Raw genomic sequence first — 26,275 nt, forward strand, 5'->3', positions numbered from 1 at the left:
AGAACCGTTCAAGATTTCAGTGAGACTCATGATCGTACAAAGGCTTTGGGAACCAGATGACTCATCCAGTACTCTCTAAATCAGTTATATTTTGTTGGTGGAGATTTAAAATGGGATCTCCCAGCTCTCAGTCAAGCTATCCTCAATACCTACCATGCTGGTCCTTGTATTAACACTCTCTGCCCCTATACTGTTTATTCAATTTCTATCGGAAGTAAAAACAACAACTAATATATGTATCTGTCAATCCCAGGATGTGGTCTGAGGGCACCTTGCTTTAGCTATGGGGGTTTCCATTGCTACCACTTTCTTGGTCCTGTTGCTATCTTGATGGCAGGGCATCAAGCTGACATGAGCTCCTCAATCAATTGGTTTAGTTTTCCAGTTACACTCACGGTTTTGAGGTACAGTGCTTTAACTGCCTCCTCCTCGGTTCAAAGCAGATTCCTTCCATCCCTCCTTCCCTAATTTGAACATGGGTGTATGTCAAGCATGTGGCACACCACAATACATGGTTAGTGGGATGTGCTTGACTTTATGGGTCACAAGTTCCAGACCTACACTGCAGTACTTGGAAAGATCAGTTAAAAAAGAACTAGTTCATCCTGTCCAAAAATAAACTAGTATTGGTCAAAGATCTTACTTTAAGAAAATGAGCTCTGGTTCCAGTGGCGGAGCATATGCCCACGCTGCCCAGGGTGGGCGCTCTCTCGAGGGGGGTGGGGCATGGAGGGTGCCCTCCCGTGCGCCACATTTCAGGGTAGGAAAGGAGCAGGGAAGCTGCTGCTCACTCTCCTCCTGCTCTCTGCAACTGGGTCAGACATGACCAGGCAACAGAGCTGCTGCGGCCAGGTGCGCCTTGCCACTGCTGAGGAGGGCTGCTGTCTGCCGCCAGGTCAGAAGAGCTGCCGCTGCCGGGCATGAGGTATACCATCCAATCACCTGCCATTTTGTCACCCCCCTCAGTCATGACACCCGGGGCGGTCTGCACTCACCGCACCCCCCTTCCTATGCCTCTGTCTGGTTCATCGCTTCAGGTTACAGACTCCGCTAACCCAGAAGTAGTACCTCGGGTTAAGAACTTTGCTTCAGGGTGAGAACAGAAATTGTGTGGTGGCGGCATGGGGCAGCGGGAGGCCCCACTACCTAAAGTGGTACCTTAGGTTAAGAACAGTTTCAGGTTAAGAATGGACCTCCAGAATGAATTAAGTTCTTAACCCGAGGTATCACTGTAAACTCCTGCCAGTTGCATGCCTTGGAGTATATATCCAACAATCCAGTCCAGAGATCATCAGTTCAGTTTATTAGAGGTGCGTCCTCAGTGTGGCACATTTTTGGCTTGATCTACTTGACTGGATCTTCACAGATCTCAGGGATCACACTATTAGGAGGTTTAACAGCAGCAGCAGCAGCAGCAGTACTGTGCATTTAAGAGTGGTGTTAGTGGCATAAATTCAAATGCTGTCTGCAGCAATGTATCACCAGGGGTGGACTTTGGTAATATGGTGCCCTGGGTATCTCACCTCAGAATCCCTGCAGTGTGTGAGTTCACTACTCTCCCTGTCCCTTTCTGACAACAAATCCCAAGCTCCCAAGTGAAAAATTATCAATAACAAACAAACAAACAAACAAACAACAGGTATATAAGTAGAAAGTCAGCATGGTTGTGGGGGTATCCAGTGTATTTTTGAGTATATCACATATATGGCTATCTGCCTGCAGAACAGAAGTCTTGGGTGTGTGCTTGGCACAATTAATTCCTGAACCTCAGGAAGCAAGTTTGTTCCAACCAAGGTATCCAACCTGGACAAGTTGGTGGTCAGAGAGGTGGGTGGGTGGGTGACACCTCCAGGAACATGTTAGAGGCAACAAACATCAGGGTGCTTCTGCTGTCACAGAGAATGAGTCCTGGGAGAGGATGTCACCACTCTAAGGAAGAGAGAAATTACATTTTAGAAGGGACCCATCCCTCAGAGGATAAACAGATACCCTCTTGTGCCAAAGATTCTCTTCTAGGGGACAGAGGTCCTAATAGCGATCATTTATCATTAGGGAAAAATACATCTGCATTTGTAGTAGGTGTGCAGTATTCAGTGATTTGTTTGCATGGTATGAAGTTTGTAGATATTACCTGTTATCATGTGACAGATAATGCTGAGGAGAAGTCAGTGGTCATGATGTATTGGCAGCAATGATGTGGGCAAATGTGATTGTGTGACCTAGAAGCAAATTTAGGTTTCTAGGCAGGAGATTGAAAGCCAGGAGCTTTGTGGTAGCTTTCTCTGAAATGCTACCCATTCGACCACCAGAGTTAGCTTTGCAGGTAGGTCTGAAGAGTTTCAATGCATGGATGAGAAGGTGGTGCCAGGATTTGGATTTGTTAGGCACCTTTTGTGACAAGCTAGACCTGTACAAAAGAGACAGGCTCCACTTGAACCGTAATAGAACCAGACTTTTTGCTCTTAAAATGAACAAGGTAGCAGAACAGCTTTTTAACTGAGCACTGGGGGATAGCCAACAGAAGATGAAGAACATTGGGTTTAGGGTGAATCAACCCTAAGGGATGAGAATGTGTTGAACTAGGCAATGCAAGTGCAGGAGTAAATCATTTATTTTGCTTTTGCTTTATTATGTATTTTGAGTTTTAAAGGAGAGCACAGATGCAATAGGCACCCCTGAAACATGATGGAGAGAACCAGTGGGTCATAGTTATTTCTGAACACAAACTCTTTGGAGAGGACAGGGAAGGGCATTCTAAGGGTGTTGTTGTGTACATCAAATAGGACATAGAATCTAACAAGCTAGAAAGCCCAGACAGTTCAGACTCCTCAACAATATCAACATTGGTGGTGGTGCTATTGCCTAAGAGCAATTTAGTACTGGGGATATACGCTTAACTCCCTGACTAGGCCTGGGGTGATGTATAGATACATTGCCCAGGACTGGTTTGAGCGCCAGAGCATGATGGCACCTTCACCTAGCAGTATATCGTGGGTGAACCTGCCGCCGCTCCTGCTGAGTTTGGTAGAACACAAGATGTACAGACCTGAGATAATAGTCTAATCTGTAGCACTGTCAAGCAAAAACTCTGTGTGAGTATTCTTCATATACTTTCCTAAATGATGTTCCATTATATTGGCCTTGATTAGTACTATTGGGACGCGGGTGGCGCTGTGGGTTAAACCACAGAGCCTAGGACTTGCTGATCAGAAGGTCCGCGGTTCGAATCCCCGCAACGGAGTGAGCTCCCGTTGCTCGGTCCCTGCTCCTGCCAACCTAGCAGTTTGAAAGCACGTCAAAGTGCAAGTAGATAAATAGGAACCGCTCCGGTGGGAAGGTAAATGGCGTTTCCGTGCGCTGCTCTGGTTCACCAGAAGTGGCTTAGTCATGCTGGCCACATGACCCGGAAGCTGTCTGCAAACAAATGCCGGCTCCCTCGGCCCATAAAGCGAGATGAGCACTGCAACCCCAGAGTCGGTCACGACTGGACCTAACTGTACCTTTACCTTTACCTTAGTACTATTAATTATTATTGAAATGGCTGACTTTGCATTTTAGTCTGGAAAGCCACCCTTACCTATTAGGTCATAACTTGGAATTATTGTGTGGTGCAAACTTTTATTGATATCATTTCAAGCACAAGTTGCTCTGACCTTAATTCCATATCAATAGGAAATCAGATGATGTTACTGTTGTTTTGATCCATCAGACTTATCATAACATATGACATGGAGGCTCAGAACAAGTTGTTGTTTATGAGACAACATCAAGACTGTTACATTCTTTCTCCGGACAGTTTGTGCTATTCAGCTAATTGGTGCATGTTGTTGTCTCTAATGGGCTATAGAGAGAGAGCATATTACAGTGTTGATGTATTCTGAATTTAAATAAATCTTAAGACCAATCTTTTAAGCCCAATGTGGGGCTTAAAATCCCAAGGGGTACTCTTAAGATTCATTCTGGGCTTAAAGCAGGGATGCGAAACCTATAGCCCTTCAGATGTTGTTGGACTCCAGTTCCCAGCAGGCAGTGTCAAGAGTCAGAAAGGAAGTTGTGCACCAGTAACTTTCTTTTGGTGTCAGGTGAGGAGTAATGGTTAGCTTGGTGTATAGTAGTCCATAAAATAATTTACATTTGAACATTTGCTATCACAGAGTTCTCTTTTGCAGATTATTCAAACCCCACTGAATGTGTAACCCCAGGAACTTCTCCAGACAATAACGGTATTGTTTTAGGCAAGCTGCATTTATTATATTATTGCATGCACACCAGTCTTGAAGTGGCAAGAGACTCCAGGGATTCCAATGCTTACCCAGGGTTCAGTTTTCTTGGAAAGAAGTTCACTGGAGACTGTCATGTCTTTAGGATATATGTTTTTATTCACACATATAAACAACCTGAGCATTGGGTGCAAGGGCTCACAGCATTAACACTCCCAACACACCTTGCTTCCTCCATAGGTTTCCAGGATCCATAGCTTTGGATCCAGCACAGAACAAGACAAACCTCTGTCTTCAGCCTTCTGCCCAGACAAAAAACTCACCCCCAGACTAGCCCCTAGATCAGGGGTCAGCAAACTTTTTCAGCAGGAGGCTGGTCCACTTTCCCTCAAACCTTGTGAGGGGCTGGACTATTTTTTGGGGGGGAGGGAGTAACGAATTCCTATGCCCCACAAATAACCCAGAGATGAGATGCATTTTAAATAAAAGGACACATTATACTCATGCTGATTCCTGGACTGTCCACGTGCCAGATTTAAAAGGGCCTTAGTTTGCCTACCCATGCCCTAGATCTCCTGTCACCCAGGCAGCTGAGGTGGGAAGAGGCCCATTCCTCCTCCTCCTCCTGTAGAAAACCAACACTTAGTTGTCCTTATGGCAATATAAAGGTAAAGGGTAAATGGACCCCTGACCATTAGGTCCAGTCGTGACCGACTCTGGGGTTGCGGCGCTCATCTCGCTTTATTGGCTGAGGGAGCCGGCGTACAACTTCCGGGTCATGTGGCCAGCATGACTAAGCCGCTTCTGGCGAACCAGAGCAGCGCACGGAAACGCCGTTTACCTTCCTGCCGGAGCGGTACCTATTTATCTACTTGCACTTTGATGTGCTTTCAAACTGCTAGGTTGGCAGGAGCTGGGACAGAGCAACGGGAGCTCACCCCGTTGCGGGGATTCGAACCACCAACCTTCTGATCGGCAAGTCCTAGGCTCTGTGGTTTAACCCACAGTGCCACCCACGTCTCCTTAAAATGCTGATGAGAGTACTTAAATGGCCGGCAACTTGACAAAGAAACTGGTTTGATCAGTTAAGCAGTTCCTTCTATTACCAGCCCCCTCCCCACGATCCCATAACAATGCATTGCAATATTTTGTTTGTGGTGAAATGCAGAGTGGGTAGATCATGTGCTTTACATGGCATCGGGTTCAGTTGTTTCCCCCTCTTCCGTAGCTGCAGAATTGGTGCTTGTCTATTCTACTTGCACAATGAATGCAGCTTTCCTTTCTTCTCTCAGATTATTGTGCAGATTGTATATACATATATATATATATATATATATATATATATATATATATATAAATTTTCTGCAAAGTTGATTACCCCCTTTCACATTATATTGACAGTGTGCTTCAAAACCATTAACTTGTATAGGATGCTTTTCAAACAAACACCAGGGGGAAATAACAGTGAGTAATTCTTACAGAAGAAGCCACTAACTGATCAGATCACCAAAGTGGGTATTTAATTAAATTTTAATCAGAGCTCTAAAAATGAGTGTCAGTGCTGATGAAGCTGTTTTAAATAACATTGTGTATTTCCCAGTGAAGCATTCCAGTTTCCCAACCAATAAATATTCTGCATGTGTCAAGATAAACTGTTGTCTTTGTTGAATAATCCTGTACTAATATTTATTCTATAGATATATTTATTTATTGCAGACTAATTTTGCATATTCCAACTAAGCAACTTTGTTCAGTGCGATTAATTCCAAGTAGCAGTGTATAGGATTTGACTCAACTTTTTCTGAACTGTACTACTTATTCTCCAATACTAAGACAATGTATATGGTGTGTGCCTGTCATATCATAGAATCATATGTTTGTAGAGTTGGAAGGGATCACAAGAGTCATCTAGTCCAACTCCTAACAATGCAGGACACTTTTGCCCAATGTGGGGCTCGAGCCCCATTGCCACCATGAAGTCTCACAGTTGCCGCCACTGCTGTCACTTCCTGCCACCACTGCAAGGCCTTGCAGGCCACTGTCACTAGAACCACCATAAGTTCTTGCAGGTTGTCACCGCTATGGCCGACATGTACCACGGTCATGGCAAGCTGTTTCTGCCACTGTTGCTTCTGCTTGACAGTCAGGCAGCCCCAGGTTATTTGTATTCACTATGACTCATCACCATACTTTGGATGTCCTGAATAACACCATTTGGTAACCAAGCCCAAAACCAAAAGTCCTGTTGGGATGCATTTTGGCTTGCCTGCTGCTGAGGTGGTTGATAACACCATCATTTAACAGTTTTAGACCCTTAAGTAGTAGCAGTTGCTAGGACATTGTCCTGCTTGCCTCTGTGTAGTTCCTTCCTTATTTCAGGTATCACGATACATTGATATTCCACAATGTTTAACTGGTGATATATCGTGATATTGAAAACGAGTTTTTGCCCAGCTCTACTTGCCGGCTCTACTTGCCAGCTCCTGCCCACCTAGCAGTTCGAAAGCACTCTTAAGTGCAAGTAGATAAATAGGGACCGCTTTCTAGCGGGAAGGTAAACGGCGTTTCCGTGTGCTGCGCTGGTGCTGGCTCGCCAGCTGCAGCTTCGTCACGCTGGCCACGTGACCCGGAAGTGTCTTCGGACGGCGCCGGCTCACGGCCTCTAGAGCGAGATGAGCACGCAACCCTAGAGTCGGACACGACTGGCCCGTACGGGCAGGGGTACCTTTACCTTTACCTTTTTACTTGCCGGATGTGAGAGACAGAAAGTAAAATGGAAGCAAGACCATGAATTAAGAATGGGAAATATCTCAGGAAAAAATATTTTTAAAGTCTCAGTAGGAAGCATTTAAACTTGGGAAGAGAATGACATATTATGATAACCATTGCCTTCATTATACCATACATGAAAGTGCAAGGTGCATGCTGCCTGACTTTCTTTTAGAAACTGCTGGGGATTTCATTTCTTTTCACTCTGTCATGTTCAAACTGTGCAGAAGGTCCCTAAGTGGAGCACATCTCTCTTTCTGGCACAGTGTTAGCAATGGTAATATTATCTTTTAATGCTTAAGGCAGAATAGCTGCAGTTTTTATGAGGCAGGATACTAGGTAGTCTTGTTCTTACCTTTTCCAGAAGTTTCAACAAGTTTTTTAAAAATACTTGGGGGCATTTATGAAACATCACACCGGCTATTTTTGGAAACAGGATTTCAGAATTCAGGCCTGGGAGCTAAACATGGCCTCCCAGTCTGACCCTCAGGAGTCTTCCCCAGGCTACAAACCCTCCAACAGAAAAGTCCTCTTTCCATAGGCCAAACTGCTTACTAGCCCTGCTTTGCAGCTTCCTTGGGTGTGTTTTGCCTGGATCAACTACAGCATCGAATTCTGGTTATGCTTTATAATCCACATTTTCTCCTCTTTCCACTTTTGCCTTTGGCCCCATCCATCACTGGTTTGTGATCCCTGGAAGGAAATGTGGTCCTCATGCTAAATGGTTTCCAGTCTATTGAATTAAATGGATAATCCATCTGATTCAGTAGGACTTTTATTACAATCTAAACACTGGACTTTGGAAGCAGGATGTAGCCTCTGAACTGGCCATTCATACACTAAACATCATGTCTAGTTTAGCTAGTTTTGCGGAGGGGAGGTGTGGTCACATGCATGTTGAATTAGAGAGAAATTTTGCATGTTACGTCTTCGGCGTATGCAAGCTTGCTACAGGCTGATTCTCTGTTCTTTGGAAGCACTTGCCCATTAAACCCAGGCTAGTTGTTTGTTCAGCTCTGGCAGAGGCTCTGGAAAAACACTGCTGTTAATTTTGGCTATTTTTCCAGGGTGACTAAAAGTTCTCTTTGTGTTTCTATTCAATACAAACCAGAGTGTGCCACAAGCAGAGAGCAAGTTCATTTCTGAAGGTGTCTGCAAAGCATCGGAGCAGAGATGTCAATTTCTCAGGCTTGCTGCTGTGTTTTCTAGTTTTGCAAAGAATAAATCCATTACATTGTAGCATTTTAACAAGCACGTTTGGGGTAAATAAATTTTGAATTCCAAAATATATCAAATACACAGCCAAAGTAAAACAATAAGAAACATCCATAAGTAGAGAAATGGTTTGGAAGCTTTTTTAAAAAACGAATCAAACATTCTCAGTGGTGGCACCCTGTCTGTTGAACTCTTCAAAGGGAACATATTTAAATGAAGGCTAAATACCTTGGGGGGTGGTTGGTTCTGCAGATGTTAAACACTTCTCTTCTATTGCAACACTGTGTTTGAAATGTTGCTTTATTTGTTTGTATGAGTTTGACCAAACTGCGGGAGGCAGTGGAAGACAGGAGTGCCTGGCGTGCTCTAGTCCATGGAGTCACGAAGAGTCGGACACGACTAAACGATTAAACAACAACAACAACAACAACAACAACAACTGAAATGGTGGTTTTAGAGTTTTATTACATTAAGCCAACCTTAAGTAAGGTTAATGAGAGAAAAGAGTTGTGGCATCTGGTGCCTGCCAAAAATGGAAGTAGTACAGTTCCCAGACACCTTGTCAAACCACTCCCATCTGGCCTCCCCTTGGCTCCACCAGGTAAGGGTGTTCCTAGTTGCTCCACCCCAACCTTACCTATGGAAGCCACACCTGCCAGGCATGACGACTCATTAGAAATAGAACTTTAGGTTGCATAGCAGATGCTGGGGAATCCTGGCCTGTGTTAGGCCATGTTTTCAATAGCATGCTGTTCTTCTCTCCATCCCTAACTTACTAGGGGTTTTGGTATTATTTATTTATTAAATTTATATACTGCCCTTCATCTGAAGATCACAGGGCAGTTTAATTAGTCATGATTGATATACCATGTAGATATACATGTACACCATGTAGAACAATATTTCAAATTGCTTCACAAAAGTCTATAGCCTATAGATTTGTTTATTTGGTATGCTGCCTTTGGTGGCTGTTTAATCTTTCAGACTGTCAAGGGTGCTTCCCAGCCCAGCGTCTAGGCAGCTATTCCCAGGTCTGTGCTCTGTGGAGCAGTTGCAGCAACTGGGGAGCACCCCCTCCTCCACCAGTTTATGTACCTTCCCCCTGATGGGCTGCACACATGTAGCCGGAGACTGCGCCTGCATGGAAGCTGCCTCTGCTCTTCCCACTTCAGTTCTCTCCTCTCTGGGAGACAGTGGTGCAGGAGAGGGTTGTGCAGCATCTTGCCCTTCACTTGCCTGACCTGCCTCCAGCTCTGAAGCTTCCCTGCCTCTGATTCTTGCCTCCTGTCTGGTACAGGTCCCCACCAACCACTGCCCCCTCTTCCAAGTCAGGTTCCAGCCACCCCTTCCCCTGGTGCACCTTGTCATCGTCCTGCCAGTACCTTGCATAGACTTTAGAAAACACATTAAGAAGTACAGTGGACGCTCGGGTTGCAAACGTGATCCGTGCGGGAGACACGTTCACAACCCGCAGCGTTTGCAGCACGCAGCGCCGTGTCTGCGCACGCACGGGTTGCAATTTGGTGTTTCGGCGCATGCATGACCGCTGAAACCCGGAAGTAACTTGTTGCGGTACTTTCGGGTTCGGCGCGGTGCGCAGCCCGAAAACATGCAACCTGACGCGCCTGTAACCTGAGGTATGACTATACAGCTGTTTTTGTGTTGCAGAATTTAAAGAAGAAAAGCAGGATGAAACACATTCAGAATAATGAAATACTTGGATGGAGTTTCAAGGGAGTACAAAAAAAAAAACATAGGAAAGGAAAATATGGCCACAGTTGCATAAAAGCCTTTAATTGCTGGTTCAGTTTCACAGACTCAGCTGACTAATGACATAACAAAAAATCTGGTTGCCGAAACTGGCCCGTTATTTATAACAAAACTACTGGGCTTCAGCAGCTGTATCTCCTTTCTTGTCCCCTCCCCCTTTAATTTGACCCAGAGTTTGTTAGAGCTCAGTCTGAGGCCACAAGCATGTTGAGTCATAATGGTCTGTGAGTATTATGTTAAGTGCCTTTTTATTCAAGAAATAACCACATGTTACCTCTCATAGCCCTCAGTTAAACTCAATACACAAGCAGTTTCCAGGCTATTTTCTCTTAAGGCAGGTGCAGTAAAGCAAACAGCTAATTAGTGTTCACTTCACTCTAATTACTTTCTCCAGATAGCCTCAAGGCAAGGATAAGGTAACCTGAAAGATATAGTCAGCCCTCCCAAATAAATCCCACATAAATAACACAGACAAACTGCTTACTTTAGCCATTATCTTAATTTCCTGGATCTTGATCCATGAAGTAGAAGAAAATGACAACTATCAGAGGCTCTTTGCAGAACAGATGATTGACAAGAGTTCAAAAGGCACTGAACTTAATAATAATTATCATCATGTTTTAAAAGGATGGAGAACCTGGTAGCTTGAGGGCAAGTTCTACTCACCAGCGGTAGGTAATCTAGTTGGTTAGAGCATGATGCTGATAATGTCAAGGTTGCAGGTTCAGTCCCCATATGGGACAGCTACATATTCCTGCACTGCAGAGGGATAGACTAGATGATCCTCAGGGTCCCTTCCAACTTTTCAATTCTATGATTCTAAAGATAACTCTGTGCTAAGGACAAACAAGAACAAGAACACACCTTCAAGCCCTACCTGTGGCATTCCAAAAGCATCTGCCTTTTAAGATGCAAAATGCTGGACTGACCAAATGAACTTTTGGTTTGAGCGGAAGGAATCTTCTTGTGTTCCTTGCAGGAATACAAGACAGTCATCTGCTGGGATGTCCTAGCTCTGAATTTCCTGTTACCGTGCAGGAATTGGACTAAATAAAATTAAAGTGTGCAGGCTGGTGTTGGATGTTTCACAGTTCTGCTGCCTCCCAGCAGGAGATCCAAGAAGTTACATATTTAAAAAATGGATGTCTATTGTCCAGTCAGCAGCTATCCATCAATATGAGCTAGCCTACCTCCATTAATCCATTCCCCGCTCTACAATCTATGCCACACTGTTGGTGGTGCAGTGCTGAGGAATCACAGGTAGATGTAGGCACAGAGTGAATTTGTTATTGTACCCCAGTAACCTCAATTGAGACTTTGGCACCTAAAACCTTTGAGGCTAGGCACCTAAAAATTAAAATGCGCTCCATGCACGTGCAGTTTGAATCTGATTTAATTCAATGCTGGTTTTAAAATTTGTATTGTTGCCGTTCCACAAACTGCAGTCTGGAAGAAGGTGGCATTGACCGTCAGGAAGAAATTCTGGTTTGCTGCATTCTAAAAGACCAGTGTTAGTGGTTGTTCACCAGCTTATTTATGAGGAGGCAATTAATGGGCATGGACAACAGCAGTAGTCTGATGGACAGTATATGTTCTGGGTGGGATGGAAAGCCCACTGAACAAATTAATGACTAGATTTGGTGGCTTGTTGTTCTGCACATTTTCCCAAGCAAAAATTGCCTGTCTGTGTCCATAAGACTGCCTACAGCAAAATAGATGCTGTCCGATTTAATAAAGGGTTGTGCAAGACTGACATTTCAGAGAAGCAAAAGACAGAGGCCCTGATCCCGAAAAACAGTGGGTGACAGAGAAAGTATATTTTCTTTTCCTGTTTGCTTTTGCATGAATGGAAAGCACACCATTTCCTTAAAAGGTTAAGGAGCTGATTTGATGTTTCTTGCTCATTCCTGATATTTCTATAGGGCACTAGAGTTAATGGAATTATTCACATTCAAAGGAGCTTTTGAAATGCCAAAATATATTGGGGGGGGGGCTGTCATGTGCCATAGGATAGTATTTGTTTTACAGAGTATAGCATGCAGTGTAGGGCAATAGTAACAGAACTTTAATCACTGCATAACTATGATGCCCTTTATATGGGGCTACCCACAATGACACCTGGGTCATTTCTGTTAATACAGAGTACTGTGCCGCGCCTTCTGATGGAGTGGATTGCCAGAGTGTATTTCAACAGCAACAATCTATACAGGTTCCCTCTTGGTTTCAAAGCATGCTAGCGAGGACCTATAAAGTCCCATACCAGGGTGGCCCAACTTTTCTTACCAAGTGAGCAGCAAGAGTACTTTGACATGGAACCATCATACTGCTTTCCCAGAGCCAGGTAAGTGAGGCACTGGGCTTTAGGAAGGTGGTGCAAGGCTCTGGCAGGGTCCTAGAATCCTTACACCTTCGTCACAATGCTGGGAAAGTGCCAACTAGGCCTTGGAAAGGAGGTTGGAGGACATTAGGACCTTGTCAGAGCCCTCATGCCTCCTTCCCAAAGCCCAGCGCCTTGCTTACCCTTTGGGAAGGCAGCACAATGGCTGGCGGGATGGGGAGAGGGGCTGCCAAATGTTGCTGAGGGCCACCAAAAAATGGCCTCATGTTGGACCACTGTGTCCTATACAATATTTCCCAGAATACTTGCACTCTTTTCTGTACAAATTCCAAGGTCATTCTGAAACACCTTTGTAAGTACAGTGGTACCTTGGTTGTTGAACTTAATCCGCTCTGGGAGTCCGTTCGACTCCCAGAACGGTTAAAAATCCAAGGCACGGCTTCCGATTAGCTGCAGGAGATTCCTACACTCAATCGGAAGCTGTGTCGGATGTTCGGCTTCCAAAAAGTGTTCGCAAACTGGAACACTCACTTCTGGCTTTGCAGCGTTCAGGAGCCGAAACATCCAAGTGCCAAGGCGTTCAACAACCAAGGTACGATTGTCCCCAAATTACAGGTGGCAACTATTTTAGGTATGTCCAAGTGACCTGTGATCACCAACACACGGGTCCTTTTGGACCTGGAAGATGGCAGAATGGTGGTGGAACGAGGGCAGGGCGTAATGGGGCAGGGCATGCTTATGCGTGCTCTACCGACGCGTGTGGGGTCTGAGAATGGAACCCGTGCCCAAAATGATCACTGACTGTATGCACCAAGTTAGGACCACAAAGGTACCAAAGACACATTCTTATTATACTTTCTCCCTCAGCTAACTTTTGGAAATCCATGGCTTTGCATCTTCCAGAAGTGGTTTACTATGATGCTGTTACTCAAACCAGTCTCAGTGGGCAGGGATAGGGAGTAATAGAATGAACTTAGCATATTTTGCTCACCCTTTGGATGGCAGGAGGCCACAGCCCCAACCACATGAAAGAATGAACAAGAATAGTTTTGGGCTGATCACTGCTTTGAGGAGCTAGGCCATAAACAGCTTAGGGCCTCTGATTCTAAACAGCCATTGAAATGTGTCTCCCCTGCCTTCATGAAGGGAAAGGGCAGACTTAATTCTTGGTACAGGCGGATGTTAAAACATTTCCTGCAAGCACGATGACAATTGTTCTTTGACAATTGTTGCAAAAAAACCCTTTGCAGCTGCACATATTATTAATGTCTTATCTTTTATTAAAAATCTTGATTATGCCAAATGCTTTACAAGAGAGCGTTTGGTTCCTTATTTGGTTTCTATTCTTTCCTCCATTAGAACAGATGTTCAAACAGAATGGTTATGGCCTGTAACGAAGCAGCATATATCTTGTCAAATGCTTTGCAGATGTATTCAATTTGAATCCATTCTTGAATGCTACCACTTTGATGATGATAAATAACATTCAGTGGTTTGGGAAGTGGGGGTTAAGCTTCTATGTTAATGCTGTTTTCCCCATCCCCCCAGCAGTCGATGTTTTGCTGAAAACCTGCCTTGACTTTTTAGAACTTATTGAAACTAATAAATGAGTTATGGTGTCGTAATCACCAACACAAATAGAGCTGATTTATACATGGCAAGCATTAACCTTTGCCCAATGGAAAAACTCTATCAATCAGTTGACAGTTCGAAAGCATAAAATGTTCCATAACGGCTGAATAAGGGCCTGTAATTGCAATGACTATTAAAAGATTTATGTCATGTTAGTCTAGTTGTTTATCTGTTAAGAGTGTAGGACAAAGCTAGACTCTGTCTTGCTAATATGTACCAGTAATATATACCAGTATAATTTGAGCTTTTAAGGAGTCACTTTAAAGTTTTTCCTTGCACAGTACATCTGTTCACTCTTTTCAGAGCTCTGTGCTGCTCTCCTGTTGAAATGGATGTTTACATGTACAGTCCCTGCCCCATATTAACTTCACTATAGACCACAGACACAATATGCCATTAGTAGAAAGCAATGCACTGTGGCAGGTGCCTAAAGAAGCACTAGGGCTGGGTGACCCAAGCAAAGAAACAAGCCAACCCCAAAGGCTTCAGAGAAAGCCTAAACACGATCATCAGCTAAAATTGGCCGAGTCAGGTAACCCTTCACTGACAATACACAACACCACTGGGTGCTTCAAGATTCATTAACAATACTCTTAATGCATTTTCAAGAATAACCATCAAAGTGCAAAGCACAGAAAATGTCCTGATATGCTTTGTTTTTATCCAAACTGCCTTGCATTGAGTGTTTTAGGCAAGACTTTCAGATTTAAATCACTGTGGGCCTCAAGTGACTTCTGGAGTTCATGAATTTAACTGTAGGTGAGTTTCGTGGTGCCCATTTCAGACATTACTACAGAAACAGAGAAAGAAGATGCACAAGTTGTTCATGCTACTACTTTTTCAGATTTTGAATTGTGAACTGGCTTGACTCAGATCAATCCAATGACTTTAAGAGTAGAGAAGTAACAGAGAACTGTGCTGTATTTTTAAATTCCTTGATGCCAGTACAAGACAAAACAGCCACAGCTGCTGATTCTCCTCAAGTTTTTTCCTCCTCTTGGTCCTTCCACCTACCCGCCATCATCCCACCTGCCATAATGGACAGATGACAGAGAAATGATGCAGAAGAGAGAAATCACCTATAGCGACTGCAGCTGGATCTTATTCTCAACAATGACCACTTACCTCCCTTCCGCCCCGGCCCACCATTCCCAGTGTGCTGGTTGGCATGTTTATGCTGAAGCTGCAAGGACAGTAAATGGTCCCAAAGACCATGGAGAAAAATGATGACTAATGTGACAGTAGGCATCAGCACAGAGGAGTTACAGTATAATAAATGAGTGCAGGCTCTGCATATAACCAAGCCCTCACAGTATCCCTCCCAATGTGTCTACCTTTGGGTTTGGGGATCACAAGAGACGAGTTTGGGTTGGTTCAGACATAAGCTGACTCTTCCCAAATTTTGATGAAGTTTATCTCTGAGTCAACTTTACATGAGAGCGGAGATTGCCTGCTACTAAAGGTGGTTTATAGGCATGTGTAACAGCCTGACAGCCCTATTTAAATAGAAAAGCTACATCTGGGCAGCAGGGGCACTAGGGGGTCAAAAAGGCAAGAGTGTGTGCATGTGTGCTTAACTCTTTCCCCACTTTCCTTTTCCAAACATAGTATTTCAAAACAGAAGGTTCTTTGGGGAAGGCACAGTTTGGAAAAGGAAGACAGTGGCATGGAAAGGGTTAAGCAAAGCACCCCATGCTGCTAATTGTCCAGTCTCCAATCCTCCCTCCAGAAGCAGACATTACTGTTTAAAAAGGGCCATCAGGGTACTACTAGCATGCATCTGCTGTGCATAATGTCTAATTTGGCCCATAGCATTTATTCTGAGCAGATCTTGGCAATATCTCTTCACAACTGTGAAATCAGCCAAACTAACAATTGTAAACATGACATTTATGTTAATGAAAATATTGCCTCAGAAAAGTGCCTTTGAAAAGGGGGAAGTGACAGATTTGTATTTTATAGTGTCTACTCGGAATTAAGCCCTGCTGAGTTGAGTGGGGCTTACTCTCAAGTAAGGAAGCCTAGGGCTGTATGCTTAGCCAGACACAAGACTTCTCTGGGCAGAAATCCTTTCCTTGTTGCATCTTTTACTTTTTGACGTTTTCAGCTTAACCTCTGAGCTGATGGTTTGCAGGGCAAGAGATGTTTACTGTTAAAAAATGTTGTCTTAATCTCCCTTCCCAGAACAGGAACAAATTTAACTTGATTCATTATCTGTTTTATGACAGGATGCTAGAGCCAGCGGAAACTTACATGATGTGAGCAACTTAAAACAAAATGGAGTTTTTCAGCCCAGCACTCTGTGTTTTTTCTCCCACTGAGCTGAATGGGCCTTACTCCCAAGTCAGCGTGCAGAGCACTGCATCCCTAGTCCTTAATACAGTACAGTTGTACCTCGGAAGTCTGTTCCAGAAGTCCGTTCGACTTCCAAAGCATGGCTTGTGATTGGCTGTAGGAAGCTCCTGTAGCCAATCAGAAGCTGTGGAAGCCCTGTTGGATGTTCAGCTTCCAAAAGAACGTTTGAAAACCAGAACACTTACTTCTGGCAAAAAGAGAAACCGCAGGTCAATGGTGGAGGAAGGAGCAGGAAGCAAAGGGGCAAAGGGAAAAAAGTCCAAGTCATCAGGAAGTTTGAAATACAGAAGTTCAGTCTTTTGCTAGATTATCTCTTTCTTTCCTTCTGCAGCAGAGGAAAGAGGCGATAGTATAACAAAAGATTGAACTTCTCTATTTCAAACTCCCTGATTAAGGGTATTAGAGGTCTGCAACATATTGAATATCATCTCCCCTCCTTTTGCTTCCTATTCTCCCCCCTGCTTGTGTTGAGAAGCCATTGGCTAAATCCCATTTTAGTCATGGCCTTGCTGAGTGCCCTTGAGTAGGTTGCTATCTGTCAGCCTTGGGCCTCCAGCTGCAAAATATGAATAACGGAGACCTTTCTCAAAAGGATTCTTCAAAGGAACATTCAGACTATATGAAGTGAAGAAATATAACTCATCTTGAACCCTGGGAAGAACTAGGTCTATATAGCTTTTAAAAATGAATGATTTGCAGTAATATTAGATAGGATATTATCACCAAACATAATACAAAAGATTTAATCATTTTATTTATAGTAGAATCCTGTCCTCAGGTTACTGTGGCCAGACAGCATGTCCTCCCATCATTCATGACCATTGGCCATGTTAGATGAGGTTGATGGCAGCTGGAGCCCAGCGGCTTAATGTAACTTATGGATTGGTGGAACCACTGATAAAGTTATGGGAACTAGATATTGGTGCACAGATTCTTCCCAAGGACTGGAATATACTTTGGGAATCACAACCCTTAAAATCTGTTTCCAGTTTTCTAAGGGAAAACTGCTTAACATTATTACACAGATGGTATTGTGCTCCTTTGCAAAGGTAAAAAATGTTTTCTTCTTTATCACCCAATTGTTGGAGGGGTTGCAATAAAGTTGGTATATATTATCATTTATGGTGGGAATGTCAGTTTGTGCAAGATTTTTGTAATTTAATTTTGACATAAATGATAAATATTACTAAATAAATAAATATAGTTTGTTGTCCTAAATTACTGAATATTTTTAATGATACCCATGTAAATACATTGCCAAAAGAATTGGTCTTATATATGATCTTGGCAGCACAAATATTAATTGCAACTCCATGGAAAACAGCCCCAAATCTTGCAATGGACACTTGGTACCGCTCACTCTAGAATATAGCTATAATGGAGAAAATCATGTATAATTTGAGATTTCGACAAGGACTGGAACCTCCAGACACCTTTTATATGATTTGGCATTCCTTTGTGGCATTTACATCTGAACCAACATTTTCAAGATGAGCCTGTCAAATCTGGAACTATTCTTGATGATCTGATAAAGTTGATAGCCTTTACTTGGACTTTGTTGTTTTAACTCAGGTGCACCTACTCATTCTGCATGCCTATTTTATAGTTTTTGTTTTTCACCTTTTAATTTTTTTGTCTGTTGTTATAATTGTTCTCTTTGTTTTATATACATTATAAAATGAAATAACAAAAAGGACTTTACAAAAATAAAATAACTGGAGGGCATCATGTGGGTTATACTCTTGGCCTCCATGGTGCACTTATAGGTCTTTTAAGTAATCATGCAGAAATGGAACTCATACTGTATAAGGAGCCTAACTGCTGGGCCCGTGGCCAGCTCTAACCCTAAGCCAGCCACTCTACCACCAGCAGGTTTCAAGGCATTGAACCTGAGGCTAGCAGTCAGTTGATTCTGAACTGAACCTTCTCACAAGGCCGATTTACCTGAGGAATCAAGTACCTCTGATTCCAACAGCATTGGGGCAAATCAGGCAGGAGACCAGAGAAAGGAGGAAAATCCAGTTTGCATAATTCAGCCTTAAAATGTAAAACAGATGTCAGTTGGCATGTAATCTAGTTAATGTACAACTGTGTTCCATTTTCCCAGAGTTTTCTTCTGGTCAGCTGTAGAGACAGGATATTGGCGTAGCTGGTCAGATAGCTCAGTGCAATTTTCATGTAAAGAATTAAAGAAGTTCAGACTCAAGACTCGAGATTACTTAACCAGATTTCAGCTACATCTATCATCATCCCTTATTACTGGGCTTATCAGCTGGGCCTGATGGGAATTGTAGTCCAAGGTCTGGAGTGTCTTCTAGTGGTGGCAACTCCTTTCCTTTCTTTGTATTTTCTCTGGCCTGGACCAGACTTAGTTGAACTTGAAGAAGAGAAGAAGAGTTTTGGATTTGATACCCCACTTTATCACTACCTTAAGGAGTCTCAAAGCGGCTAACATTCTCCTTTCTCTTCCTCCCCCACAACAAACACTCTGTGAGGTGAGTGGGGCTGAAAGACTTCAAAGAAGTGTGACTGGCCGTAGGTCACCCAGCAGCTGCATGTGGAGGAGTGGAGACGCGAACCCGGTTCCCCAGATTACGAGTCTATCGGTCTTAACCACTACACCACACTGGCTTGGGTCCTGTTGAAGCCAGTAGGGCCAATTAATTAGGCTGCCACACTGAAAACAATGGGACATAAATGTAGCTGATTAACTTACAACAAAATCCTACAATGTATTCTCATAAAAGGCTGATTAAATTCAGTGGGGCTTACTCCCAAGTAAGTGTGTATAAGGTTTCAACCTTGGTGTGGATCTAACCCTCGGTTTTACTTTATCTGGAGTTTGCTTACAGCTGTCTACATTAAGGTAGGACCAGTGGCGTAGCGTGGGGGGTGCAGGGGGGCCCGGCCGCACCGGGCGCAACATCTGGGGGTTAGGGCAAATCCACGGGTTAGGGGGCGCAAATTACTTGCCTTGCCCCGGGTGCTGACAACCCACGCTACGCCAATGGGTAGGACGTTTAGCAAGTATCATAGAATCACAGAGTCATAGAATTGTAGAGTTGGAAGGGACCACAAGGGTCATCTAGTCCAACCACCTGCAATGCAGGAATCTTTTGCCCAATGTGGACCTTCAGATTAGGAGTCTCATGCTCTACCATTTTTCCTTTAGGCTTTTTCCCCTTGTCAAACATCTTGGACTTGCAGAGCTTTAAAAATCAATTCAGAAACGGGTGAGAAAATATTTATGGAAAACAAAGACAATACAGGAAATGGAAAGGGGGGGGCATTGGAGAAGTGTGAGCACTGTCACTCTCTTGATTGTTCTGTGCAGTGGAACTGTGGCGCATTGTGCAGAAAAGAGCCATTTGTTTTTTTCAAACATATCTGCAAGGGAAATTATCCAAGATGTAACTAAGCTGCAACTTAGTTTTTTTTTTTAAAAAAAAAGATTTGTTTAGGTTTTTTTTTTTTTAAACAAACCAAAAACTTCTTGACATTTAAACTCTGTGCATTAAAATACTGTTTAAAAAAGAATGGATTAGAATGTGATTTCTCAAGACGGCACCTGTCATTCAACGAATCTTTTACAGAATGTTGTTTTTCATAAAAATTTACCTGATCTTATAGCTCACAGATAATGCTCTTAGCATTTAAAAACACTTGAGGAATGCAATGCTATATCATAGGCAGGCAAGTTGAAAGAAGGTAATAAGAGAGATTCTTTGCTGTCTGAAAGACCCTTCTGGGCTTGAGGTTTTACGGTGTTGTGATTTGAGTGATATGATATATAGCAGAAACATCTGAGGCTCAACACAGAAGTGTGTTAGGGGTATGTAATCAAAGGTTTGAGGGATTTTGCTTGATACTCTAATACTGCACAGTTCTCAATTTGGGGACTGAATCCTGGAATATTACTAATATTTGCCATTGGCTATATTTTTATCCTACCCTTCCTCCAAGGAAATCAGGGCAGTATATCATTGGACCCCTTCTCCATGCACAGAATGTGCCTTCTTTAGCAAGCACCCACATATTTTAAATTAAGAGGCAAGTTTCCAGAGCACAGCTTCCTACCAGAACTTCTGGCACTTCTCTTTTTAGAAATTAATCCCTGGGCACAACAATTCTCTATGTGGAAGAGTGCTGGGAGGATGGGGGAAATCTCAGATATCCTGGACACCATCTTGGAAAGGGATGAGACATTTCTTCAAAAGCTATTGGAATATGTAACCCTTCTTGGGAGCTGTGGTCTCAGGCACAGGTATATATCCTGTCTATGGAATGCTTTCAGGTGACAATCAAGGAGAAAAGGAATTGGTAATAATGGCTTGTGTCAAGGACACGGAAAGAATCTTCTCTTTCATCTTTCCTTGTAAACTAATAATAGCTTTTCTGCCAGGGAAGTGTGAACTGACAGGTTTTTATGCAACTTGCTTACATGTCCAAAATGAAGGTTACCCTGGGCAACAGATAAGAGAATGCAAGTTAGGCAGATGCAGAAAGCTGCTGGAGGGAGTCCATTCTTCAGTTCTATTTCCCTTATCTTGGGCAGCAGGCTTCTGCAGAGAAATCTAGCTGTCAATTTGAATTTCAGTAGGTCCAGATGTGCATCAAGTCATCAAATGCTCTCAAATCCTCCCTTTAGGAAGCTGTGCATTTCATTTGTGGCCACACCACCACCTGCCAATTTTGAATTTTGAGGCTGTGCAAGAGGTCCCCTCGCATATGTGGCATGCTGATAACAACAAAAAATTGTGTGGCACTAAAAGGTGACATTATTGGAGCAATGAAGATCATTTGAGGAATAAAGTTTTAAAAAGCAACAAAACTGCAAGTTATTTTGGGCACACATAATGCCCTTTATTTAAGCATGACCAGTAAATGGATCTGTCAAAAGTACTATGGGTTTTTGGAAGGCCAACAATAATTTTCAGATCAGAATTTCAGGTTTCATTTTCAGAGTTGAATTGCAAAATAGTGCATAGCAATCCTTGCATAAGGTGCACTGATGTGTAGTTTTACTTTCTCTCAGTACTTGCAGTTGATTCCGTTGCTGTATCTTAAAGTCTGCTTATTCATAACCGTATAAAGTGGTGATTGCTTTCTAGATTCATGACTACTTTGTCTTTGCAGTTCAGGTATGTGGAATATATGTGCCATTTTTTAGAAGCCAGTCTGGTGTAGTGTTTAAGGTTGCCACCCTAAGCTCACTTACCTGTAAGTCACATTGCATTCAACAGGACTTATAGCTGAGTAAACATAGTTAGGATTGCATTGTAAGAGCATCAGTCTAGGACTGGGGAGGCCCCAATTCAAATCTTCACTCAGCTGTGAAACCCACTAGGTAACCTTGAGTCAATCACCATCTCTTAATCTTTTCTATTTCATCTTCGTCATGGTGAGGATGAAATTGGAGGTGAGGAACTATGTATGATGTATTGAGTTTATAGACAAGGTGGGATATAAATCCAATAGATAATGCCAACTCTCTTCTTTCTACCTTCATGTTTCCCCTATGTATTTTGATTTTGGTGTCTTTGCAAACCTGAATATCATGCAAAGAGCTAAGATTGGCTACGGCTCCCCCGTCAGATGTAAACTCAGTGGCAATGTATTTCCTATTGTACAATTAAGTGGTGGATGCATTTGTTACAACAGTGGTGCAAAAATCAAGTTAAGAGAAAGAGGTTCTGAAAATAAAAAAGGAATGAAGGACTTGTCAGTGAACATGACAATGTACAGCTTTTAAATCCAGATCTTTGATGGAGGTATACAAATTTTTATGAGGAAACCACCACCACAGTAATGAGTTAATGAGCGGCAGATCATGGAATATGATGCAGGCTGCTGCTGCACCTTCTTGCACAACCCTCAGTAGCAGACCATGTGAAAGTACTCTAGTGGGTTTTTTGCTCCACCCTTATTTTTGCTCCTCTTCCTCCTGTGGAAGGGCTGCAATTCAGTGGCAGAGCATCCGCTTTGCATGCAGAAGTTTCCTGGCTTAGTCCCTGACATATCTAGGCAGGACTGGGAGAAACCCCTTCCTGAAACTCTGGAGGCCATGTCCTAACTGCAGCCATTAGTTAAAAAAGGTAAAGGGCCCCTGGATGGTTAAGTCCAGTCAAAGGTGACCATGGGGTTGCAGCGCTCATCTTGCTTCAGGCTGAGGGAACCAGCGTTTGTCCACAGACAGCTTTCTGGGTCATGTGGCCAGCATGACTAAACCACTTCTGGAGCAACGGAACACCGTGATGGAAGCCAGAGTGCACAGAAACACCGTTTACCTTCCCACCACAGTGGTACCTATTAATCCACTTGCACTGGTGTGCTTTCAAACTGCTAGGTTGGTAACCATTAAAACCTTCTTGTCTAGCTACTGAAACACTGCACCTGTCTCTTAGATCTTGTTGAATGTGGATTAGAATTCAGGCAACCACATAAACATCTCCAACTGTTTGTGTATTTCTGTAACTCTGTAATTCCTGGTGGAATTGCTGCTTTCCTTACCTTTACAAATGTGCTGTTGAAATGAAATGGCAAGAGGCAAATCCAGGGGATGGCATCAAATAACAGACAAACGGAGAGATGCTGGACGGTTCCCAAAGAATGTTCTTTGGTCGACCACCCAGTTCTGTTTGTTCTGTCAAAGTAATATTGCTATCTGCATTACTACTGTGTTAGTAAGAAAGATAATAACGCACAAAAATTTGTCTTCTGGAACTGCCACTCCTGCTTAGAAAGAGCTATTATTATTGTCCTTTATGTCATTGTATTGTGCTGTCATTTTCTTTGCCTCTCTGCTCCTCCTCTGCTCATTTGCTGTGAGTATAGTTTTGAGATTTGAAGTGCATTCCCATTTTTAGAGTAAGATTAAAGGATTTCTCTAATAGTAATTGCACTCTTGGCAAAAAAAGGCAAGTGCATCTTCAGTTAACAGTTTTTCCTAACCTTTCTCTTTCAAACACTCCTTATATAAGTAGGAGAAATGTCCCGTCCCGTCCCCCCCGCCCTTAAAAATCTAATTATCCTATAAATATATTGTGGATAAAAGAATTTTTTTAGATTAATTTCTAAACAATTTTTGTTGGGGGCTTTGGAAGGCAAAAACATACCCAAAGCAGATTGGGATATGAAAATCAGGGTTGAAAACCCAAAGATTATTTCCCAAAATAGAAAGAAGTGTCGCAATTTAAAGAGCTTAGGACAGTCCACAGCAGAGCTTGTGCCTCTTATGAAATGGATTTCCTATTTGTTTTTGTCTCTGTTCCATTTACAGAAACGGCTAGATAGTAAAAAGTGGCATTCTACAGACTACGAGACATAATTGCAGCTACAGATGGGGCTGAAGACAAATGCTACTTGAAAGGACAGTCTTTTAATAGTTGCTGTGTGGGGGCAGGTGCATCAGTAGTGAGGGAAGAAAGTGTTACAAGGTAGAAGGGGAATGATAACATTTTTAAAAAGGCTTTTAAAGAGAGAACATGCTACATAACTTAATTTGCTCGAGTCCTAGGGACCTGAAGAATTGTCCCTTGCATGCGAATCTTCCTGTGTTTTAACATACACATCAGAGACCCCTCTCTGTGTTGCCATCAAGTGGAAGGTAATCAGGGAAATTGTCTTTTCATTGGTGGCACCCTGTTATAGAATGCCCTCTTGATGATTGCTCAGTCTGATTAGGTTTTATACAAGGCTAATATTTATTTGCTTGACTTTCAGTTGCAAAGAGACAAAGAATGATTCCCTCCCCAGCAAGTACAGTGGACCCTCTGGAAACGTAACTTTTGGGTTACAAACGTGGCAAACCCAGAAGTGTATACTTCTGGGTTTCACCATGCGTGCACAGAAGCGGCACCTCTGCCTACGGACTTTTCGGGTTGTGGATGGACCCCTGGAACAAATTTAATTCATATCTAGAGGGTCCATTGTACTTGCAAAAGTCCTTCAGTTTTCGAAAGCACTCAGTGAGGGTGGGGGGATAGGAAGATGTCATTCCTGAGCTGAAGATGGGAATGTTCATGCATCACTATGTTCCCCCATCCTCTTGCAGAGATCATAGTGCCAAGAGTGCAGTCAGAATACTTACATCCTATTACAAAAGCTTTGGCTATCTAGACACCTTTCAAAAAGTTGTGGCATCTCCAAAACTGCTAGTTTTGCAGACAACTCCAGAAGCACTTAACAGGTGTCAGCTTCTCCAAATTTCTCTAAAGATAACTGTATCATAACATACAACAGGAGTGGAGAACTTCTTGCATTAAGGCAAAATTGGCCCAGCATGGGTACCAGTTGGGCTCAGGAGGCCATTCCCCATGAACCACTTCCTCAAAAGATGACACTTTGACATCAGGTGAGGGGCAGGTGGAGGCGTGGCTTCCAATGCACAGTCCAGGGCCTTAAAGTGCTATCCTGGTTGTGCATTAGCAAAGGAGGCTTGATGTCACTGCCAGTCCCATGGGTCAACATTAAAAACCACCCACTCACAACAAGGGGGGTCAGAAATTGTTTCCATGTATGCTTAACATAAGCGACGCAGGTGGTGCTGTGGGTTAAACCACAGAGCCTAGGACTTGCCAATCAGAAGGTCGGTGGTTTGAATCCCCACAACGGGGTGAGCTCCCGTTGCTCGGTCCCTGCTCCTGCCCACCTAGCAGTTCAAAAGCACGTCAAAGTGCAAATAGATAAATAGGTACCACTCCGGCGGGAAGGTAAACGGCATTTCCGTGTGCTGCTCTGGTTCGCCAGAAGCGGCTTTGTCATGCTGGCCACATGACCCGGAAGCTGTCTGCAGACAAACGGCAGCTCCCTCGGGCTATAGAGTGAGATGAGCGCACAACCCCAGAGTCGGTCACGACTGGACTTAATGGTCAGGGGTACCTTTACCTTTACCTTATGCTTAACAACACTTTCTCTCCCCACCCCACCAACTATCCCTTTCCCATCTTCTTTGTAATTGGGAAGGTTGAAAAGATCAGGAAGGGGAAAGGAACAATAAAACTGTAAAAAAAGTTTAAAATATCAGTATTGATTTTTAAAGTGGTCATTCCTCCCCTCCCCACCCACCATGAATGTTATGTTGTGCAACACTTTGCAGTCCTCTGCTGGAAAAGCACCCTAAAAATATTAATACAAATAAATACAAAGACAGGGAGGAATACTTAATTCGTAAGTATATGAAGTCAGAAGCATTAGACAGCCCAGCTTGTCATCCTAGAGGTTGCTTAGCATCCAATTCTCTTTGTGACAGAAGAAAGAAGTAAAATAATATTGAAAGGGAAATTGGTACTAAAGAAACCTTTCTAGGTCATGATTCTTTTTACCCTACATGAAAATAAAAAATGCAGGTTTGGATCCTGAGCTCCATGAACAAACAGAAATGCTTAAGAGGGGCAAAAAGGAGGGGGGGCGCAGGAAAGTCCCTTTCTGTCACTGCTTTTCATTCCTAGAACTCAGGTTCCAGGCCATTGTTTTCTTTCAACCTGTACTTGTCCTTGTCTGCTTTTCTCCTGGTTGATTGTAAAGAGGCTCTTGAGGGAAAGTGGTGTGTGAAGTACCTTTAAAGTGTTTACAATTGCTATCTAAAGGGCCTGATCCTGATCCTTAGCATTTCTGTAATAAATTATCTAGCAATGTAGGCTGGTTCACTTCACAGAAGCACCTTGGGGTGGTGATGCCAGGCTTCACTTAGGGTGGCTGAGTGCCCTACTTTACAAAGGACAGCCCTCCATTTGAAGAGCTGCCCGGTTCAAGACCAGTTTTAAGACAAAGAACCATCAGAAGGAGGAAAAGTGGCCTATCAGCAATACCTGAACAGCAATAGTGAGATAATTATGCTTTGTTTAAATTATAACAATAATTCTTTCTAAATGTTTCCCTACACATATGCAGATCTTATGCAAACCCCTTTCTCTTTCTCTCTCTATTTGGTGATACGTGTAAGTGGCCACACTATCTCCACTCATTCTGGGACACT

At 43.1% G+C, this 26,275-nt stretch overlaps 1 protein-coding gene across 2 annotated transcripts in view; it reads left to right on the forward strand.

Moving 5' to 3' along the window:
- TMEM200A (transmembrane protein 200A) overlaps positions 1-26,275 on the forward strand; it is a 41,701-nt gene that overhangs the window by 7,371 nt on the left and 8,055 nt on the right. Inside the window, exon 2 of one of the 2 annotated variants that reach the window (XM_083607795.1) lies at positions 12,116-12,315. The exons of the other annotated variant lie outside the window; for it this stretch is intronic. The gene's annotated coding sequence lies outside the window, so the exon portion shown is untranslated. The remainder of the gene's footprint in view (positions 1-12,115; positions 12,316-26,275) is intronic. 2 annotated transcript variants of the gene reach the window in all.

This window comes from Podarcis filfolensis (assembly GCF_964270895.1).
Source record: "Podarcis filfolensis genome assembly, chromosome: 3".
In the NCBI taxonomy this organism is placed as follows: domain Eukaryota; kingdom Metazoa; phylum Chordata; class Lepidosauria; order Squamata; family Lacertidae; genus Podarcis; species Podarcis filfolensis.